This window comes from Schistocerca nitens, chromosome 2, assembly GCF_023898315.1.
Source record: "Schistocerca nitens isolate TAMUIC-IGC-003100 chromosome 2, iqSchNite1.1, whole genome shotgun sequence".
In the NCBI taxonomy this organism is placed as follows: Eukaryota; Metazoa; Arthropoda; class Insecta; order Orthoptera; family Acrididae; genus Schistocerca; species Schistocerca nitens.
In genome coordinates, this window is record NC_064615.1 from 977,391,979 (window position 1) to 977,405,908 (window position 13,930).

At 44.4% G+C, this 13,930-nt stretch overlaps 1 protein-coding gene across 2 annotated transcripts in view; it reads left to right on the plus strand.

The window, feature by feature from the left end:
* LOC126237307 (E1A-binding protein p400-like) overlaps window positions 1-12,497 on the plus strand; it is a 173,774-nt gene extending 161,277 nt beyond the window's left edge. For both annotated transcript variants that reach the window (XM_049947267.1, XM_049947266.1), the window contains exon 7: window positions 9,420-12,497. The gene's annotated coding sequence lies outside the window, so the exon portion shown is untranslated. The remainder of the gene's footprint in view (window positions 1-9,419) is intronic.
* The last annotated feature ends 1,433 nt before the right edge of the window (window positions 12,498-13,930 follow it).

Here is a 13,930-nt window from a genome sequence, read left to right on the forward strand (position 1 = left end):
TAATCAGTCCTCTAGAACTTAGAACTTCTTAAACCTAACTAACCTAAGGACATCACACACATCCATGCCCGAGGCAGTATTTGAATCTGCGACCGTAGCGGTCGCGTGGTTCCAGATTGAAGCGCCTAGAACCATTTAAATAACAGAAGGAAGGAGAGAGAAGAAACAGTCGGGACCATACATCCGTCCATCGGCGGAGCCCGAGGGCACGGAGGACACAGGTCGTAATTGAGGCCTGGCCACAGTGCCTCCGGACCTCTCGGCAGTCGGATGCATAGAAGGGGAAGGTTTGTGGTAGTTAGGGTGGGGTGATCGTAGGCGAAACGGGAGTAGAGGGTAAAATGTTGTGATGCTGTCTTACGTGGGCTGCCGTGTGCGGTGAAAGATGCGCTCGCCTTTGTGACTTCCTCAGAAGGCGGGGACCGAAGATGCCGATGCAGCGAGAGGAGCGGGAGGAGAAGTTATAGGTGTGGAGTGGGGACAACTCCCATGACTCTCCAAGTGGACGATGGGGACATGAATACACCAAACCAGTAGTTGGCAAAAAGGGCCCAGTAATAAACTGACTAATCCTAGGGACAAATGTCTTCATTGCCCCTTCCCTCCCCCTCCACCCACCCTCTCACCACTCCCTGTGCGTGCCACTGTAACTACACACATCAAAAAAAGTCATGCGTCACCCTACTTCCCAGAATATTGTATCACAGACACAGTCCCCTTGACTGTTTACAGGTGTCTCGAAACCCGCTCAAAGATGTAAACAACCGTGCATGAACAGCGCCGATTAGACGGAGGGGCCCGACAGCCGATCAGTTACTGTCGTTCCGCCAGAAAGGAGGTACACGGCTCGCGTTGTCTGTAATTCAACCATGCCTAGACGGTCAATACCGCGGTTCGATCGCGTCCGCATTGTTACTCTGTGCCAGGAAGGGCTCTCAACAAGGGAAGTGTTCAAGCGTCTCGGAGTGAACCAAAGCGATGTTGTTCGGACATGGAGGAGATACAGAGAGACAGAAACTGTCGATAACATGTCTCGCTGAGGCCGCCCAGCGGCTGCTACTTCAGTGATGACCGCTACCTACAGATTATGGCTCGCAGGAACCCTGACAGCAAACCCACCATGTTGAATAATGCTTTTCGTGCAGCCACAGGTCGTCTTGTTACGCCTCAGACTGTGCACAATAAGCTGCATGATGCGCAACTTCACTCCCGACGTCCATGGCGAGGTCCATCTTTGCAATCATGACACCATGCAGCGCGGTACAGATGGGCCCAACAAAATGCCGAATGGACCGCTCAGGATTGGCATCATGTTCTCTTCACCGATGAGTGTCGCATATGCCTTCAACCAGACAATCGTCGAAGAAGTGTTTGGAGGTAACCCGGTGAGGCTGAATGCCGTAGACACACTCTCCAGCAAGTGCAGCAAGGTGGAGGTTCCCTGCTGTTCTCGGGTGGCATTATGTGGGGCCGACGTACACCGCTGGTGGTCGGCTGTACGATAAGTGAATGCCGTCCTCCGACCGATAGTGCAACCGTATCAGCAGCATATTGGCGAGGGATTCGTCTTCATGGACGTCAATTCGCGCCCTCATCGTGCACATCTTTTGAATGACTTCCTTCAGGATAACGACATCGCTCGACTAGAATGGCCAGCATGTTCTCCAGACATGCACCATATCGAACATGCCTCGGGTAGAATGGAAAGAGCTGTTTATGGACAACGTGACTCTGAGTGATCTACGCCGAATCGCCGTTGAGGAGTGGGACGATCTGGACCAACAGTGCCTTGATGAACCTGTGGATAGTATGCCACGACGAATACAGGCATGCATCAATGCAAGATGACGTGCTACTGGGTATTAGAGGTATCGGTCAGTACAGCATTCTGGACCACCACCTCTGAAGATCTCGCTGTATGGTGGTACAACATGAAATGTGTGGTTTTCATGAGCAACAAAAAGGGTGGAAATGAAGTTTATGTTGATCCATATTCCAATTTTCTGTACAGGTTGTTACGAGGTGATGCAAAACTTTTTTTGATGTGTGTATATGTCTTTCTTATTTTTTACTGTTGTGGAGTCAATATCACTTCCAGAGGCGGATATAGACGTTTTAGCAATATGTTCAACACCACACAACTTAAATGTAGGCCCACGACAAAAAGACACAGCATCATATTAGAAACACCAAACTAAGACGCTTTTAAAACAGCTAGAACAGTTACTGTATCTATAGCTATCGTTCATTTACTTTTAATGAAGTATATCTAGACTCAGACGTCAGTCATGAAACACAAAACAATATCCTTGTGTGCTGAAAACACAATGTTTCAAGCAACTGGCAAGGGAACCTCCCCATCGCACCCCCCTCAGATTTAGATATAAGTTGGCACACTGGATACGCCTTGAAAAACTGAACACAGATCAATCGAGAAAACAGGAAGAAGTTGTGTGGAACTATGAAAAAATAAGCAAAATATACAAACTGAGTAGTCCATGCGTAAGATAGGCAATATCAAGGTTAACAGAGCCCAGGAGCGCCGTGGTCCCGTGGTTAGCGTGAGCAGCTGTGGAACGAGAGGTCCTTGGTTCAAGTGTTCCCTCCAGTAAAAAGTTTAATTTCTTTATTTTCGCAAAGTTATGATCTGTCCGTTCGTTGACGTCTCTGTTCACTGTAATAAGTTTAGTGTCTGTGTTTTGCGACCGCACCGGTAAACCGTGCGATTAGTAGACGAAAGGACGTGCCTCTCCTATGGGAACCGAAAACATTTGATCGCAAGGTGATAGGTCAACCGATTCCTCCACAGGAAAACGCGTCTGATATATTCTATACGACACTGGTGACGGCATATGCGTCACATGACAGGAATAAGTTGTCGACCCACCTAACTTGTACACTTGGCGAATGGGTAAAAAGATTCATCTACCTTACCCAATTTCGGTTTTCTTGTGGATGTGATAATCACTCCCAAAAAAGTGATAAAACAAAAGAGTTTGTCACATAAACTGAAAATAAAAAATTAAAAGTTTTCAGTCGAGGGAAGTCTTCAACCAAGGACCTCTCGTTCCGCAGCTGCTCACGCTAACCACGGGACCACGGCGCTTCTATGCTCAAATTCACCTTAATATTGCCTGTCTTACGCATGGACTACTCAGTTTGTATATTTTGCTTATTTTTTTGTAGTTGCACACAACTTCTTCCTGTTTTCTCGATAGATCTGTGTTCAGTTTTTCAAGGCCTATCCACTGTGCCAACTTATAACTAAATCTGAGGGGGGTGTGATGGGGAGGTTCCCTTGTGAGCAGCAGATACCAACACCAGATATTAGAGTGACCAAAGTGTTAAGGGTGGACGCACTCGAAATTGGGATACGAGTACGTTCCATTCTTCAAACCAACGAATATTTCTAAGTCCTATTAAGGCGGCACATAAATCGTTTTCATTCCCTTTCTATAGCCCACAATGCGCATCTATATGCTAACACAAGCTTGGTGGAAAAAAATCAGTTTTTTGGCGCTTGTTCCCTTCTTCAAACTTCAGACTCATTTGTTGTCATGTCACTTGGTTCTGAGGTATTTTGGTTGTGATAAACATTCCTCCCATCTGTTAAGTAGTCAATCAAAAAGCACTGTCTATATGCTTCCGTACAAACCCTTACTTCTCGTATTTAGTCTTCGTGATTCGTTCGCCGGGTATATGTTCGCGGCAGTAGGACAGTTCTGCAAGTCCGTCGTAAATGGCGATACAATGTTAAAAGTTCATTTTTACAGGGTGAATGTCACCTCATCTGATTCCTTAATTGTGTTGACGAATGTTCTTTCCGTTCTATAAGCTAAGTCAACGTACTATCTAAGATACTGACGGCTGTGGTAAGTAGGGCTATTGGACCATGAAATGGCCAGTCGGATTCTCTACAGGAATAAAATCAACGTAAAAGTGTTGGCTCTAGGCACTATGGGACTTAACATCTGTGGTCATCAGTCCCCTAGAACTTAGAACTACTTAAACCTAACTAACCTAAGGACATCACACACATCCATGCCCGAGGCAGGATTCGAACCTGCGACCGTAGCAGTCGCGCGGTTCCGGGCTGAGCGCCTTAACCGCGAGACCACCGCGGCCGGCGTAAAAGTGTAGGAAGTAAGATACAGATATGTCAAATATCTAATCTCAATTTGTTGGTCTACAGAGGAAATCGATGAAAAAAGGGCTTCGGTGGATCGCAGCCTATTACTAAATGCAGTTCCGATGATTTTGTTAATGACACAAAAATTCTGAGCAGTACTCGTATAGGCGGCAAGAAGTCGGTAACAAAATAGTGTAGGTGCTTTATAACATCCTTGGTTTACAATTAATGGGATAAAGTGTGCAGAAAATCAACTGCCTGCTCTAGTAACAAATTTGCTTGTGACTTTTTTTACGCAGTACGTTACTTTCTTGAATGCGAAATCCTGTATACTCACAAGGTACAGTTTCCTGATGAGGTTGGGGATCGTTGTTGGCGGAACAGAAATAGGATACTCAAGTGACAGTAATGAAGGGCTATGGTACTGCAAACGCACATGTTAATACGCGAGACAATGTGCAACAGAGGGAAAGCGGCGAGGTGGGCGACGTTCAAGCGAAAGTTTCGCTAGAACAGAAATTTTTTGACAGGCATGTGATCAGGAAGGACACAGTGGATCGTACAGGTGTTTTGGAGGTATCGGAAAAGCAACAAACTAGAAACACACTCGTTACAAACAATTTTTATCTTCGAGATCCGACCATTATAGTGATTACCTACTTCTCTGAATGGTCACTTACAGCCACGGATGTTTTCCGTGGAAACGGTGAAAACTACAAAAAACGAAATGTGTAAAGAACGAACGGCCTCGGCGAAGGTGACAGGGGGCGAAAATGTAAAGCATTCCTCGTGAATGATACAGAGCTGCGCAACAGTTCGACCAAGGTGACCTCGATACAAGGTCGCCGGAGAGAAATGTTCCGTAAAGTCTTAGTCACTACGCCACTCGCATCAGCTGTTTCTGGACCGATTCATGTGCTCACTGCACAAATCACTAGAGACTAGTCACGAAGAGAGAGAATGTCCACTTGCAGTCAAAAGTACGTTTTATATGGAGAATAAGTGCCTCTGCGCTGTTTTTGTGACGAACTCCTTGCTGCAGTCCGGGAGACGCCGCGACAATTGACAACTGTCTCTTTTCGAGAACCAGTCCTACGCCTAGCAACATTTCCTTGGCAACGCTATGCTGCCTGCCTTCGTGACAGATGTCCATGTTATATACTGTCTAGTGACATTAATGTGACCACCTGTCAAAAGCCTGACTAATCACCTTCTGCAGAGCGAGAGGTGTAGGAAGGAGGTCAATGAATTCTTGAAGGTATCTTCAGGGATATGGGGCCACGTCGACTCCAATGCTGTGAAAATCTACGCTATAATTCTCGGCTGCGGATCCATGGTGCGAACAACCCGATCGAGGTAGCCACACAGATTCTCGATTGGGTATTGATCCGGGAAGTTTCGTGGCCAGTGGTGTACGGTAAACTCATGCTGGTGCTCCTCGAACCACGCACAGGTACTGTGAGCTCCGTGGCACGTCGCATTGTTCTGATGGTAGATACCGGTGCCAAGGGAAAAGAAACTGCGTGTAGGGGTGGACACGGTTTCCAAGGATAGTTGCATACTTTGTTGATACATGGTGTCTTCCAAAACGACGCGGTCACCCCCGGGAATGTCTGCAACACTCACTCCACGTTGCACGGCGTTTGCCTTCAGACGTTTCACGCCATACAAGCAAACGGCCATCGGTCTGATGAAACATAAAGCGTGATTTATCTGAAAGGCTACCTGTCGCCACTCAGTGGACGTTCGGCTGGGGTATTGGCATGCAAATTCCAGCCATCGTCGCCGATGAACTACAGTCAGCATGGGTGCATGAAGCACGTTCGTAATATTGCGTTTGCTGCGGAGGCCCATAAGTAGCACTGTTCGATAAACGGTCGTTGAGGAGTCACTGTTGGTAGCCCCGTGATTCATCTTGGCGGTTAGTTATTCGACAGTTGCGCGTCTGTTCACCGGTACATATCCCCGCAGCCGCCTTTCACCCCTGTCATCTGTGGCCCGTGGTGCACCACTGTTAACTCGGCGCTCCTTTTGGATAGTGCCATTTCACCATGCGCAGTAAACGACTACTTTATCCGCGGCAGCAAGCGAACAGTTTACAAATTAGCCGTATCGGAAATGTTTTCATCCTCCGCCTGAAAGCCAATAATCATTCTCTTTTAAACGTGACACATTATGTTACCGTTATCACATTATGACAAGGGCTGCACAATTTTCCGCGTCCCACTGACACTCTTTACATACCCGCCACTGCTAGTGCTGTCACCTCCCGTTTGCGACTGGTTTTTGCACATTGAAGTCAAAAATAGGTGGTGGTCACATTAAAGTGAATGAACTGTGTAGTGGCAACATTTCTGATCTGGCCTATAGAAAGTTTCATTACCACGAATTCACTGCCAGCATTTAAGAACCCTCAATGCACCTGGAACCAAGTAGTCCTGCCTTAAATCACGAAATTTCCTGTTAAATCTTAACATATAAATTCGTAAGTCGCAGTCGAATGGTGTAGTTAGCCCTGGTGATTTGCTTTTAACTAACGTGCTGTAATGAGGTCCAACCGTCTCAGCGGTTGCTGGTTCGAATACCGCTGAGTGGATGGGGCGCGGAGGGGAGGGGAGCGTAGAGTGCGGAATGGGGTAAGGTTCGCCAGCGGTAGATCGTGCGGCCGTGTCTACAACTGAAGTCCTAGGTTCACTTGGTGTCAGAGCTCAAGCCATGTTTATCATAAAACGAAGGTCTGATATCAACACTGAACCTGGTGCTCCCGTCGTTCTACGCGCCAGTACCTGATTTCACGTGTTTGTTGTCACACCTAAGAGATACAAAAGAGTCACTTGACAGTCATGGGTAACAATCACATATGCCTTGTTGTAGTCATTAGTCTGTTGTCATGCAGCTCTCCACACTTATCTCTGCGTACCTACGGCAACCTGTACCCACTTGAAGTCAATCCATTGTCAGCATCTACAATTTTTGCCCCACGGAAGCGAGGCGGAAATGCTCATCCAACTCCAGTGGCAGGCCCTACAACAGGGTATCATGGTATAGTTTACTGCCAAAATTCCGAGAGCGTATATCCCTAGAAGAATCAATGTATTGCTTCCTTTTTCTTAATACGTATAGCATACGAAAAGACCATGAAGGTCAGGCACAGGCTTTCCAAAATCGTTCTTCCCGCGACCTATTCGACACTGGAATAGGGAATCCGGGAAGTGACAGTGGAGCGCAAAACACCCTTCGCCACACACCGTAAGATGGCTTGTAGACATTTGCTTGGAGTGATTTAGGGAAATCACGGGAAAGCTAAATTTGGATGCCCGGACAAGGATCTGAGCCGTAGTCCTCACGAATGCCAGACGTAGTTGTAGAAGAGGACTGAAGCGTTTGAGATATGGTGTTACAGAAGGCTGCTGAAACCTAAGTGAACTGAGAAGATGAGAAAGTTCTCTGCAGAATTGACGAAAAAGGTATACCAGGAAAACATTTATTAGAAGAAGGGACGCTACGATAGGATATGTGTTATTACGTCAGGGAATAACTTTCAAAGACTAGACGGAGCCGCCGAGGGCGAACAGGTAGGTAGAGGCCGAGGGTGGAATATATACAACAAACATTCAAGGATGTTCGGAGCAACTGCTGCTCTGAGAGGACGAGGTTGGCGAAGGGGCGGAAGTTGAGGTTAGCCGCATCAAAGCAGTCTGAATGCTGGTTTGGCTAAAGTTGTTACTAGCGTTCCAAAATTATAGTTTACGTCCCATGTATCTCTTATTTCGAGCATCACCACAAATATATGTGGTAGTAATTGTCTTCTAGTATTAAGTCATCTGTGTACAATATTTGGTTGAAATTGTTCCACCCGTTGCAGAGCAATGCTAGAACACGCACGTACATCCATTTTTAGGATTCTGTACCTCAGTCGGTAAAAACGGAATCCTTATAGGATCACTTTGTTGTCCGCATAGCCGGTCGCTGTGGCCGAGCGATTCTAGGCGCTTCAGTCCGGAACCGCGCTGCTGCTACGGTTGCAGGTTCGGTTGGTTGGTTGGTTTTTGGGGAAGGAGACCAGACAGCGTGGTCATCGGTCTCATCGGATTAGGGAAGGAAGTCGGCCGTGCCCTTTCAGAGGAACCATCCCGGCATTTGCCTGGAGTGATTTAGGGAAATCACGGAAAACCTAAATCTGGATGGCCGGACGCGGGATTGAACCGTCGTCCTCCCGAATGCGAGTCCAGTGTCTAACCACTGCGCCACCTCGCTCGGTGTTTGCAGGTTCGAATCCTGCCTCGGGCATGGATGTGTGTGATGTCCTTAGGTTAATCATGTTTAAGTAGTTCTAAGTCTAGGGGACTGATGACCTCAGATTTTAAGTCCCATAGTGCTCAGAGCCATTTGAATCATTTTTTGTTGGCCGTATGTCTGTCTGTCTGTTCAACTGTTAAGACTCCTTTTTCTCAGGAACCGCTGCAGGCATCGTTTTGAAATGTGTGTCAAGTATTAACGTTTACTGTCCTTTGGCGATGTATAAAATTATTGATTTATAAATCAATACAATCAAAAGATATTGTCGTCTCTGAAGTCGCATTTTCCTCAGAAATGGTTAGAGCTATCGAGCTGTAATTTATGTCAAATACTAAGGTTTACGGTCTCTTGGCGGTACAAATAATTTAAGCCTCTAAGTCAAGTCAATAAATACGGCCATGACTGTCACATATTATTTTGATACTCGCAAACTCACTCACCAGAACCTATGAATGAACTACCTACATACGTGTCGGGCCTGGTGGTCTAGCGGTGATGGATCTACCTGAAAACTGTAAGGACGCTGGATGTTCCAGTGTTCATTTTAACCTAGCCTTCACCTCTCAGCTATGCGATGAGCCGCCAGAAACAACACTTGGTTTCGGATTCCACATCTAAATGTTGGGCCCCTTTCTCTGGTTAGATAACTGGGATAGCGTAGGGACACACAACTCGCCGAAGTCGCGTCAAGTAGAAAGATCTGCACCAGACCACCGAGTGAGCCTCGTGAAATTATTATTATTATTATCTATATACGTAATTAAGTTTGTACAGAACCCTCCGAGTGCGAGTCCAACTCGTATTTGTCCGATTTTTTATGCATACGGATATCGAGATCAGTGGTTCAACCTGTGTAACCATAGGCACCGAGAATGTCGCCAAAACATTTCTAGATCTTACCACCGTGCGTTTCAATAATTTGACAGCTCAATACTCAAACGAGAAAAATTTAGAAATTATGCTTATTTTTTCCTTTTTATCTATGTTACAGACTGGCAGCGGTCGCAGTTTGGAGCTCCGTTCGTAAGGTGTCCAGGGATCCTGTCTGTCGAACGTCTGGCTTCAGCCCCGAACGTCAGCTGCGAAAAGCAGCGCTACTTTGTATAGAGAGCCTCCCTGTTTCTCATCCCGACCTAGTCCCTCCTCTGTAATTTAGCTTTAAATCCTCCAAATACACTGGCCAACCATGACAGCGTCAAATATCAGCACTGTAAGAAACCGATGTGGATTCCAAACTGTCAGGTTGTTAACACAGTCTGAACACTCTAGTGGCCAGCTACATTGCGCAAAATTGGTATATTTTTTATATCGTTCTTCTAAATTGGGAAATTAAACCTAATTAACGTGCTGCACACTGTATTATCTGCTAATCGTTAATTTCAACGGAAATTATCACTGGACACACATCCGAAACTCCGTATTATAGTATAATTAAAACTTGTTAATTTACGTCTGCCAAGTGCCGCTGTAGCGTTGTCACAGCATTTCAGCTCCAGGTCGCTTAAAGTTCAGTCGTAGCAATTCCCTGCGCCTTCAAAACTCACGGTTCACAGCGGCGCTCGGGGACATCAAAACAAGTCGTGGTTGTAGTGCGTTTCAACTGTTGCGCACTTCTCGAATCCAGCGCGTAGGCAACAGAAGGTAGTTTGTGCGCGACCTTGAGTTCTCAGGTCAGTGATGTAAGGCGCAATTAACAATTAATTTTAATAAGACCATAGTAAATTTGGATGGCACATTCTTCATATCACCGGAGAGCTGTTCCGTGTGAAATGCAATGACTGACGTCTCACTCGAAAATAAAACACTGTTTGTCAAAATATGCCACTTGGAAAACAGTACGCTGCAAGTACTGCGAAATGGCATTTCGTCTCACAACAGAAAAGCCCTATCCAAAAAAGTTCATTTCAATGCAGTGGCTTTCGTAGGGTTGTTGGTGTTACTAACCGCAGATTGTCATTTACAACATCTCTCCTTTACAACCAAACTGCAAAAGCAGTGCGTTAGAGTACCTTCAGATGATAGCTTTATAAATTAAGGCAGATGAAAGCTTTTCACGTGACCGTGGAAACATTGCCTAGTAACGTAGCTGCGCGTGAGTAGCTTCAGAGAAATAATTTCTCTATATACTTCAGGTGCAGGTCACAAAGGCTGTATAATTCCCCGTTTCGATTCACTGCCAAGTCGTCATTAAATGGCCTGTTTTCGAAGATTTTCAGTGACGACTGCATTCAGTCACCTTTAGATGTTGCTCTCACGCCCTTTAATCAGTAAATTATTTCCCTGTTGTTGAAATTAATGGATACTGTGTTAACCACACTGTCAAATAAAGTATGTTGTTGATCAGGAAAAGCTGGCTGAAATCTAGTGGATTTTTTTCAAACAGATCAGTTGTGAGCGCTTTATGTGTCGAATGGGTGAAATTTTTAGCTGTTCTTTATTCATAGATTGCCGAACTATGTCTAAGAATTTTCAAAGTTGTCAAGCTCTTACATCTAGGTTCAGGCCACAAAATTATTTGTTGAGTAAGACTCTTTGTTTGTAGTGGGACTTAATTTCATTTTTTCTATGTGGTTTCACATTTGCATTTCTGGCTGCTTGTACTGATTCACTGCGGTCTCTAATACAACTCTAACATAATTATGAGGAACGTTATCTAAGATACATTGCTTATTGAATTTAATTACGAGAACTGTTCTCATTGCCGTCAGTTTACACTTCCTGTAAGTTTTCACTGTTCCTCTGGCCTAGTTACGTGGCGAAATAAAACGTTTATCCATAATGAATGTGGAATACTGCGACTGTTATGAGTAAAGGCTTTCAGAAATGATTGATTTATTCATCACAGCTGCAGATTCTACATCCGGAATGGATAAAAGTTAGATATGTTTTCCGCCTCTCTTTCTTTCGTCACGGATCATCTGGTGAGTTGGTAATGAATTGCAACAGGTAATGATACGACTAGTGTGACCTGAAGCTGAAATATATATCTAATAAGAAGGACAAGACGGTGACTGCGTTTCCCTAAGGGAGCATCCCAGTCTATAGACTCTATGCAGTTCTTCTGGGGCATTAAATGTTTCTGCGAAGGCACTTGTCGTCTTCTTCGGGGCAAGCGTAGCACCCGCGGCCAAAGTCACCACTAACGGTAGCTAACAACCAGTCCACTCCACGTAAGAACCATCATCAATTCGCGTGATACCTGTTCGCTATGGGCGGCTCGTGAGCGGAAAGTGTGTCCGCTTTCTAGCGGCTACATCGCTGACCACCACGTAGGGGCTGGGCGGACCAGCCCACAGCCTTCTAGAGTCGCGTTCTCCCTGGAGCGCCAGGAAAGCCCACAGAAGAAAGTGGGCGCGCGTTACGTCACACAGCGCCGCCCGCGGTCGTGTATTGTTCCGCTACGCCAGGCGAGTCCGCTTGTTTTGGTTTCACTACGGTCATCTACCCCAGATCGCCCGCTGCTAGCAGTAGTTGAATCCACACGGTTCCTTAATCCCTCACTGTCACTCTGCTTCTTCGTGAAATACAATGAAACAAATTTGAGCACGTACTGCAGTTCAAGAGTACAACTTATAATTCAAGAATACGGCCAGCCCCATAACATCAATTAACCGTAACTCTTCTAGCGGAACTAACACACCTCATCATCTTTACTACCCATACTCTTCCTGTATAAAGCCAGGAAAGCAAGAATGTAAGCTTCCTCGTCTTTTCACTATCCCTGTCCACTATTTATTTATTGATTCCGCATTCGCAGACACCGTAGGTGATTGAGATAACAAAGTCTACCCTTTCCGCTCCCCCCATTCTCTCCCTCTGTTTTAGCAGTAATCGCCAAGGAGGATTTCCGTATTTCGTCTCGAACTGCGGGAAGTAGAGTATTGATAAGGGACAGTTTTCCTGTCTCACGTGGTATTACTATACCAAACATACTGTATCAAGTATTTTACGAGTACCTTTTATTGTAAATAACTTTTACATGCATTGTTAAGAATTTATTCATTATTTTATTACTCACGTTGTAGTTGTAATAGTTTTGCATTTGTCATATTAAACGTAATGTACAAAACACTTTCGTGTTTTTATTTAAACCACCTACTCCTACTCCACCTACTCCTAATGCAAGTTTAAAAGACATTACTCATTTATCTGGATATAAAATAACAGAATGAAAGTGCAAATATCTTCTGGTAGTGTGATAAAGAAGGCAGTAGGCTACAACTGTAATTTATTAGTACTAACACAAAGAGGTAAAATATCATTAGATCTAAGAGCGAAGTTGATTCAAAATATAGACCAGTCAATCAGGTTAGGTACAAGTGATATTACAGTAGATTGCCTCGCCTTTGGGGTGCAGTTGATCTGACACTTTAACTAGGGATGTTACCACAGCCCAAAAACAAATTGAAATTCTTAAAGAAGTCTCGGAAAAGGTAGGACTATAAATATCATTCGAAATAATGGAATACATGGCATGCAACAAACAAGCAAAATAAAAAGGGTATCTCAGTTTAAATATATGGGGGAAATCATAAAAGAAAACGGTCTGGAAAAAGCTACAAATGAAGTTCGCTGTCAAAAGGTGGCAACTGCATTCAGATTAACAAAAAATATTTATAATAAAAAATCACTTACTAAATTCAGTAATCAAACCTGAATGTCTTTATGGAGCAAAAAATTTAATTTTAAATAGGAAGAGGGATATTGAATAAATTCAAAAGAAATAAAGAAATATTATTAGGAAAATAGTAGGCCCCAAAGTTACTGATGGAAAAAGTTATAGGCTGAGAAGTAATAAGGAAATAGAAGAATACACAGACATACATTGTGACATGAGAAAACGAAGATTTAAATTTTACGGGCACATTAAAAGAATGGCACCCACTAGGCTGACAAAACAAATAGTAGGATTCTACGGAAACAGAAGTAAGGCCAAAACTGAGCCAATGATATTGATTGCTGCGATTAAGAAGGATCTTAAAGCAGTCGATATAACTCAGGCAGACCTTACAGACAGGAAAACATTTAGATAAAAGGTATTTGATTGGAAAGTTGGTCAGAGGGAAATTAGAAAACGGTCTGAAACACCGTGGTCTCACAAAAGAAAGAGACTTCATTCAGAAAGGATGAAACAAATCTGGGCACAAAGAAAGGCCAGCCATCAAACGTGACACTGATGAATTGTACCTCGCATAGTCCTACTGGGCCCATACGTGAATAATAATAATTAAGAGACTTTTTATGCAATACTAAAATGCTAGGGAAGAAACTGCATGAAAATGATCCAAATCACCAACAGATTATTTTCTAATATCCCTAAGTCAAAACTGAGCACTAAACAAAAGTAAGAAAATACGAGGGTTGGAACTTAAATAATGGCAACTATTTATTCACAACCGATACAAAAGAGTTACATGTTTGCACCTGTTACTTTCCTTCAAAGTAGTCACCAGCGTTGTGTAGAACACATTGCCAGCGATGTGGAAAGCGTAGTATACAGTT